This window comes from Mastomys coucha, unplaced genomic scaffold (genome assembly GCF_008632895.1).
Source record: "Mastomys coucha isolate ucsf_1 unplaced genomic scaffold, UCSF_Mcou_1 pScaffold9, whole genome shotgun sequence".
Lineage (NCBI taxonomy): Eukaryota > Metazoa > Chordata > Mammalia > Rodentia > Muridae > Mastomys > Mastomys coucha.
The window spans coordinates 39071815-39080356 of record NW_022196915.1 but is presented as its reverse complement, the minus strand read 5'-3'; the positions used below and the strand labels follow the sequence as shown (position 1 = coordinate 39080356).

Below are 8542 nucleotides of genomic sequence, written 5' to 3'. Positions count from 1 at the left end.
AAAAAAAAAAAAAAAAAAAAAAAAAGAAACAACAATCAAACAGAAAAAATACAATACAGCAAAGCCAGAGTCTTTACACTGAAGCTGGACAAGCAGTACGAGGAAAAGAGTCCCAAAAGCAGGTAAGAGTCAGAGACACACCCATTCCCACAGTTAAGAGTCCCATAAAACCACCAAATTAATAGCCACAGCAATACTTGGGTTTGCAATTACCTTTTTAAACACTTTTATTGATTCCTTATGAATTTCACATAATGCATCACAGTCCTCCTCATCTCATCCCTGCATATCAAGTTTCCCCTTGTAAGCTCTCCCTCAACCAAAACAAAAACCAAGAAATATAAAACAAAACAAAAACAAAACAAAACCACCAATCAAGCAATCAACTAACCAACCAACATCATCATCATCTCACTGTGGAAGCTGCAGGGTGTAATGATATACCTCATACTATGTCCATTTGCCCAAACAACTTTAGGTGCAAATGGTCACTGCAATGAGTCACTGATCTGGTGCAAGCCTCTGTTTATTATCAATACTGGATCATCCTTGATAACCTATTTTTACCTTATTCATGAAGATCCTGCATCTTTGGATCGGTACACTGGCACCTTCATATGCTCCAGCAGTTCCTTGTTGGGGTGGGCCAAGACAGAATGCTGAAAAAGCCAGGCTGGAAGTGAAGGGAGATATGAATGACCCTTGGTAGTAACACAGGTCTCAAACATGAACACTAATCTTTGCTGTAATGGGACCACAAACCCTGATATGGGCCCCAGGGGAAGCACAAGCTCAGATGTCACTAGGGTCTCATTTGGCATCACAAGTCACTTAGTTCAGTATTCCTGACCCGACCCCCAGTGACAGCATAACCTCCAGACATCCACATGGTCTCAGGTGGCAGTACAGAACATGGGCACAGTCCCAAGCTGTAATTTGACCATGAACCTCAACTGGAGCCTAGAAAAGAATACCAATACGACCCCTGGCAAAATAGGTCAATCAGATCTTGGAATCAATATGGTCTCCAGCTATCAACATAGTCTTAGGCAGTAGCCCAGATCAATGACATCTCAATGGCCTGAGATGACAACATGGGCCATAGACATCACCTCAGTGTTGGTAGGGTCATGGACTGAGATGTGGCACTTGGATATCACCTTGATATCAGTTGGTTGATCAGACTCTTCATATCTTCCTGTTGCTCACCATGATTGCATCACCAGTTCAACCTCTCTCCACAGTGCACTATCCACTCAGCTTCACATTATCTCCCATTTCTCCATTTCATGCTCCATCTTTTTCATCTCACCATCACATATTCACTCATCATTATAATACCTGCTGTGGGGCAGGGTAGGGACTTGAGTGTTCTTTTTTGACCAATTATGGTTATGACCCTTGTATGTCACTACCCTGGGATTGCAGGGTCATGGGGCAAGAACTTGTGTCTCCTATTGGTTTGGAAATATTTTAGTAAACACTTTTGTAGTATTTGTTTTTATGATTTTAGCTTATTTCACTTTACATAATGATCCCCATTTCCATTCACTTTGTTACAATGTCATAATACTACTTTCCTTAATAGATAAAATCCCAATGTAAATTTCTCATACTTTCTTTAACCATTAATCTATTGATGGCTATCTAAGCTGTTTACATCTCCTGACTATTATGAATAGAGCAGTGATTATAATAAGTGGGCAAATATATCTGCACTATACTGACTTATAATTCTTTGGGCACACTTATGAACAATATAGCTGAATAATATGTTAGATCTCATTTTAGTCTTTTGAGATACATTTTTAAACATAATTTTCATAGTGACTATACAAGCTCACATGCTTGCCAGCAGTGTTTAAGAGTTCCTCTCTCTGAGTCATCAAATGTTCATTATTCTTTTTTTTTCTTGATAGACATTGTAGGTAAGATGAGATAAAATATAAGAGTAGCATGTATGCACCTCCATTTGGATGGGTATATAATAGAAAGAAATAGTTAAGAAACAAATATGAGAAAGAGCCAGTGTGCAGGATAAATTAAACAAAGAATAGATTCTTTGAATGAACAAGATGGGCAAGTTCATGCTCAAGATTATCAAAGGAAACAGAGAAAAGGCTAAGATAAATACACTCAGAGATTAAAAAAATTACAGAATATGCAAATGAAAAAATAAAATCCTGTGCATGTACCCTAAAAATACATATTTGCTTAATTGACAAATATTAGAATAAATCAATGAAGGTTTAGTTTCATATTATATATCAAAATTAAAGCAATGACACAAATATTTTAACAGAATAAAGAAACCATGTAGAATCACCAGTTTTAAAAATTCTAGCTAAAAATAGTGCAGACGTAGTCACTATGAAATCCTACCAAATTTTTGAAGAACTAATACTGGTGTGCTCAGACTACCAAGGCACAGAGAAGAAAGGAAGATACCAAATACTGAACTCAATATTACCCTGATAATAAAACCAGATAAGGGAACAACACAAAATGAGAAATGTAGAATGATTACACTGATGGGTGTAAGTTAAAAAAAAACTCAATAAAATAGAAATTAAATTTAATAGCATGTCACAAGATAGATAAAACAAATTAATAAAAGATTCAGACTACTAAAGAAAACCTAGACATTTGACAGAAGAATAATGTATAAAATATGAACAGTATGAAAATATTAAACAAGAAATCAAACCACTCAAGCAAAAAATGGGCAGAATTAGTTAAGAGACACAGTTGAAAAAGTGAAACACAAATGGCCAATGAATACATAAAAACATCCGTTTCCACTAACTGAAAGAAAAATTCAACAAAATTATAGAAGAAAACTTCCCTAACCTAAAGAAAGAGATGCCCATGAACATACAAGAAGCCTACAGAACTCCAGATAGACTGGACCAGAAAAGAAATTCCTCCCGTCACATAATAATCAAAACACCAAATGCACTAAACAAAGAAAGAGTTTTCAAAGCAGTAAGGGAAAAAAGACAAGTAACATAAAAAGGCAGGCCTATCAGAATTATGGCAGATTTCTCACCAGAGACTATGAAAGCTAGAAGATCCTGGGCAGATGTCATATAGACCCTACAAGAACACAAATGCCAGCACAGGCTACTATACCCAGCAAAACTCTCAATTACCATCGATGGAGAAAACAAGATATTCTATGACAAAACAAAATTTACACAATATCTTTACACAAATCCAGCCCTATAAAGGATAAGAGATGTAAAACACCAACATAAGGAGCAAAACTACACCCTAGAAGAAGCAAGAAGGTAATCTTTCAACAAATGCACAAAAACTTAATTCCACCTTTTACAACAAAAATAACAGGAAGTGACAATTACTTTTTCTTAATATATTAATTTGAAAATTAATATTACCAACATATCCTAATCGATTGAAATCCAATAATATGAGGAATTGGAAATTTGTTGATTGTCATCCAATGATCTCTCTAATTTGGTAATTGTAGAAATAGGTCCAATATTGTACAATGTACATACACTATCAGCTTGTATGTTTGTGACAGTGTCTGGCTGTATACAACATAAGGGTATTGAAATCTTGTTTCTCCTATCTCAGCCTATTAGTAGTATTGTTTATTTCATGTTTTTACACTATACTTTGGTTTTCAGGACAGCTTATATATTTCAAAAGTATTTATATACCCAAAAGAAACATAGACAATTAACTAGGGAGGTTGCTTGTAAGAGAACAACAAAATGAGACTGAATGCTTTGCTTGACATCTGTAACTCTTCTATCAAGTTTGAAGAAGAGGACTTTATAAATTACTTTTTCTCTGAGATGAATTCTTTTCCAAATTATCACAGCTAATGAACAAAATTTTTACCCTTACCTAATGTCTGTGCCATCCTCCAAGCAGAACCATTGTTCTTTGAAACAGTTGGCGAATGACTTTATGGATAGACCATCTTAATACCTACACCATTTCTTAAATGAATGTAACCTGTTCTCTGTGGACTGAGAATAAAATCACTCACTCAAGTCAAATAGCTTTGACCATAGCAGGAACTCTGTATCCAAAAATCAAGCCCACAATTCACTTCTTGGTGCAGCAGAACTGTCAACTCTCAGCTTAGCTACGATGGAGGTAAAGTCCTTTGGTGATGTGAGGGTCATTGAAATACAGCCTTATTACAATAAAACACAATGTGTAAAAATTGTTCTTATTTGGGGCTTGTACCACAGTAAGAGCCAAGATTTTAAACTCTACTAAATACAAAACAAACAAAAAGACTTTATATATTCATGTTCATTTAAGAAAATACTAGTAGTGATGTATTACTTTTAAGTATACAGTCAATATGTTTGGAGTTATTTAAAATTTATATTGAGAAAAATGTATTTTCACTATTGCTGTAGATGAGCATCTACATAAGACTGTTAAATTGATTATTGTTTTATATCAAACAACTTTTATAATACTTATTTTTATTGTTATAATATTTTATATTATAAATTTTAAGGAATATGACAAAAAAGATATTGTAGGTATTGAAGGGGGTCTCTAGGAGGAGCGGTGGTACAAAAGGGAAACAAGAATGTGATTCAATTCTATTTAATTAAAATATGTTTTTAAATGTTAACAAATTCAGATGAATTGAAATTATGTAACTTTTCTCATCATAATGCAATAAAAGTTTAAAAAAAAAGAAAATGTAATTTAAAATTATTTTGAAATTTCATTAGTGCATTCTCCTGCTACCAGTCCTCCATGACCATCAGACTCCTGAACCATACAGGTAAGCTTCCCTTCCCCAAACCAACTTCTCCATTCTATGTGTCTTCTTGGTCTAGCCAAGCTGCCCTGAGCAGCCTATCATCCACGTGAGACATCCATTCTCCTACCACATCTCCTTCCATGATCCTCAGACATGTGAGTCTAGAATCATAGAGAACTGCAGGCCTAGAACCATACAACTCAAGGATACCCATCAGAGACCTGACATACCAGAACCATTGAGGTTCACCTGCTTCCAATATATACTACAACAAGTACATCCAGGGACCAAAACCATCCAGATGGCAAAAGGCCATCAAAAGAACACAATCAATAAGAGTCAGGGCAATATGACACTTCCAAAGCACAGCTATTCTACTACAGCTAGTCCTAGACATCCTAACACAACCAAATCACAATAAAAAGATTCCAATTCCAATCTTATAAAGATGATAAAGGTTTTTAAAGAGGAAATGAATAAATCTTTTTTATTTTTTAATTTTTTATTTTTTATTTTTTTATTTTTTTGGTTTTTTGAGACAGGATTTCTCTGTATAGTGTTGGCTGTCCTGGAACTCACTCTATAGACCAGGCTGGCCTCGAACTCAGAAATCCGCCTGCCTCTGCCTCCCAAGTGCTGGGATTAAAGGCGTGCGCCACCATGGGAGGGAAGTGGGATGAAGAGGGGAATGGAGGATTCAGGATCAGGTGTGGAAAAGGACAGGAGAGGTGGCTAGATGGCAACATAAATGAATGGAAATCTGCAACTGACAGGGGTGAGGAGGTGGGGGCATCTCCAGGACAAGACTGATATCTGGTATAAGGGAGGTGTCCAAGAATTAATGAGGGTTACTTTAGCTGTGACTCACAACTTTGGGGATATGGAACCTGAATAGGTCATCTATTTGTAGCCAGACAGGAACCCCAGTGGAATGATAGAGACACCAACTCACCCACAAATCTTTCAACCCAAAATTTATCCTGTCTAAAATTAAAGCAGGTGTGGTAGATAGAGCAGAGACTGAGGGAATAGCCAATCAGTAACTGGCCCAAATTAAGACCAATCTCATGGGCAAACACCAATCCCTAATACTATTAATGTTACTCTGTTATGCTTGCAGATATGAGAAAGTTGTCCTCTGAGAGGCTCCACCCAGCATCTGACTCACACAGATATAAACATTCACAGCCAAACAGTGGAAGGAGCTTGGGGACTTTTATGGAAGAATAAGAGGATGGATTGATGGTCCCAAAGGGGATAGGAACTCTATATCAAGGCCAACAGAGTCAACTAACCTGGACCCTTGGGGCTCTCAGAGACTGAACCACCAACCAAAGAACATACACAGACTGGACCTAGACCTCCCTGCTCTTATGTAGCAGATGTGCATCTTGACATTCTCACACATCAAGCCCCAGAAATTACTAGTGGGAGACTTCAACATCACACTTTCACCAATTGACAGAGTATCCAGACAAAACCTAAACAGAGAAATAATGAAACTAACAGACATTATGAATCAAATGGACCTAACAGACATTTATAGAATATTTCACACAAACACAAAAGAATATACATTCTTCTCATCACTTTATGAATACTTCTCCAAAATTGACCATACAGTCACAAAGCAAACATTAATAAATAGAAGAAAATTGAAATAATACCTTTTATCTTATAAGATCATCATAAATTAAATCTGGGCTTCAGCAATAGAAACAACAGAAAACCTACACACTCATAGAAATTGAACAACTCTCTACTCAATTAACTCTGGGTCACAAAAGAAATAGAGACAGAAATTAAAGACTTTTTTAGAATTCAATGAAAAGAAAGGCACAACAAACCTAAATTTATGGGACACAATAAAAGCAGTGCTAAGAGAAAGTTGATAGCACTAAGTGGCTCCATAAAGAAATTAGAAAATTCTCCTACAAATAATTTAAAAGTATTCCTCAAAGCTCTAGAAAATAAAAGAAGCAAGCACACCAAAGATGAGTAAAAGGCAGGAAATTATCAATATCAGGGCTGAAATCAGCCAGTTAGAAACAAAGAATCAGTAAAACCAAGAGCTGGTTCTTTAAGAAAATACACTAGATTGACAAACCCTTTACCAAACTAGCCAAAAGACAGAGAGACAGTATCCAAATAAACAAAATTATAAATGAAAAGGGAAACATAACCACAGACAATGAGAAAACTCAAAGAATCATTAGGTCTTACTCCAAAAGCCTTTATTCTACAAAATTGGAAGATCTTAATGAAATGGATGATTTTCTAGACAGATACTACTTACCAAAGTAAAATCAAGATCAGATAAACTACTTATATAGCCATATAACCCCTAAAGAAATAGAAGGAGACATTAAAAGTCTCCAAACAACAACAACAAAATAACCCAAGGGCCAGATAGTTTTAGAACAGAATTCTACCAGACTTTCAAAGAAGAGTGACAATATGTTGCAGCATTTTCTGTTGAATCACAATAGGGCAGTGAAAGGCCTGTAATTGGACAGAAATAGGGAGGCAGAGCTAGAAGTTTGGGGGTTAGAAAGGTTAGAAGAGAGGAGGGGGAAGTCTACATGGAGGCAGATGAACAGGAAGATGATCTTGACCCTATGTGGTTTTAAACAGCCACAGTAGCTAAGACTTTCACAAGGTTAGAATAATTGGGCTAAAGCATTGTCTTTACCATTTGGCTCTGAAATTATTGTATGGGCATCTTGTAAATTGTGATCTTATTGTTATATAAATCTGATTGGATAATTAAGCCTTAAGAATCATGATTCTACCACCATGCCCACACGCGAAAATTTACGGAACAGAAGAATACATAGAAAATCATCTTTAGACGGGAGGCACAGGCCCCATGAGTCACAGGGCAGCCGCAGGGCAGCAGGGACAGGATCCTCTCAGCTTCCAAGTGACAGAAGTGGAACAGCGACCTTAGCTGCCCCTTTCCCTGCAAGTGGAGGGCCTGCCTCCAGGGACCTCCTTGAGCCGGAGTCGCCGGTGAGAGCCACCATCTTCTCTCCTGTGAGTTTCTAAGACCAGAGCAGCCAGCTGGGAGGCACAGGCCCCACAAATCTCAGGGGTCTTGCAGGGCGTCAGGGACAGGACAAGCTCTGGTAAGAGTCACTAAGAACATCTAACATTAAAAATCAAGAGATGGTGAAAGGCAAACGCAAGAATCCTACCAACAGAAACCAAGACTACTTGGGTTCATCAGAACCTAGTACTCCCACTGCAGCAAGTCCTGGATATCCCAAAACACCGGAAAAGGAAGAATTGTATCTAAAATCATATCTCACAATGCTGATAGAGGAACTTAAGAAGGACACGAATAACCCCCTTAAAGAAATACAGGAGAATACAAGTAAACAAGTAGAAGCACTTAGAGAGCAAACTCAAAAATCCCTTAAGGAATTGCAGGAAAACACAAACAAGCAGGTAAAGGAATTGAGTAAAACCATCCAGGACCTAAAAATGGAAGTCGAAACAATAAAGAAATCACAAAAAGAGACAACTCTGGAATTAGAAATCTTAGGAAAGAAATCAGGAAACATAGATGCAAGTATCACTAACAGAATACAAGAGATAGAAGAGAGAATCTCAGGAGCAGAAGATAACATAGACAACATTGACAGAACAGTCGAAAAATGCAAAAAACAAAAAGACCCTAACCCAAAACATCCAAGAAATCCAGGACACAATAAGACCAAATCTAAGGATAATAGGTATAGAAGAGAGTGAAGACCTCCAACTTAAAGGACCAGTAAA

General features: G+C 36.8%; 1 protein-coding gene across 1 annotated transcript in view; it reads right to left on the bottom strand.

The window, feature by feature from the left end:
• LOC116084286 (vomeronasal type-2 receptor 1-like) overlaps window positions 1-8542 on the bottom strand; it is a 152580-nt gene that overhangs the window by 66627 nt on the left and 77411 nt on the right. The window contains exon 2 of the mRNA XM_031361145.1: window positions 568-673. The gene's annotated coding sequence lies outside the window, so the exon portion shown is untranslated. The remainder of the gene's footprint in view (window positions 1-567; window positions 674-8542) is intronic.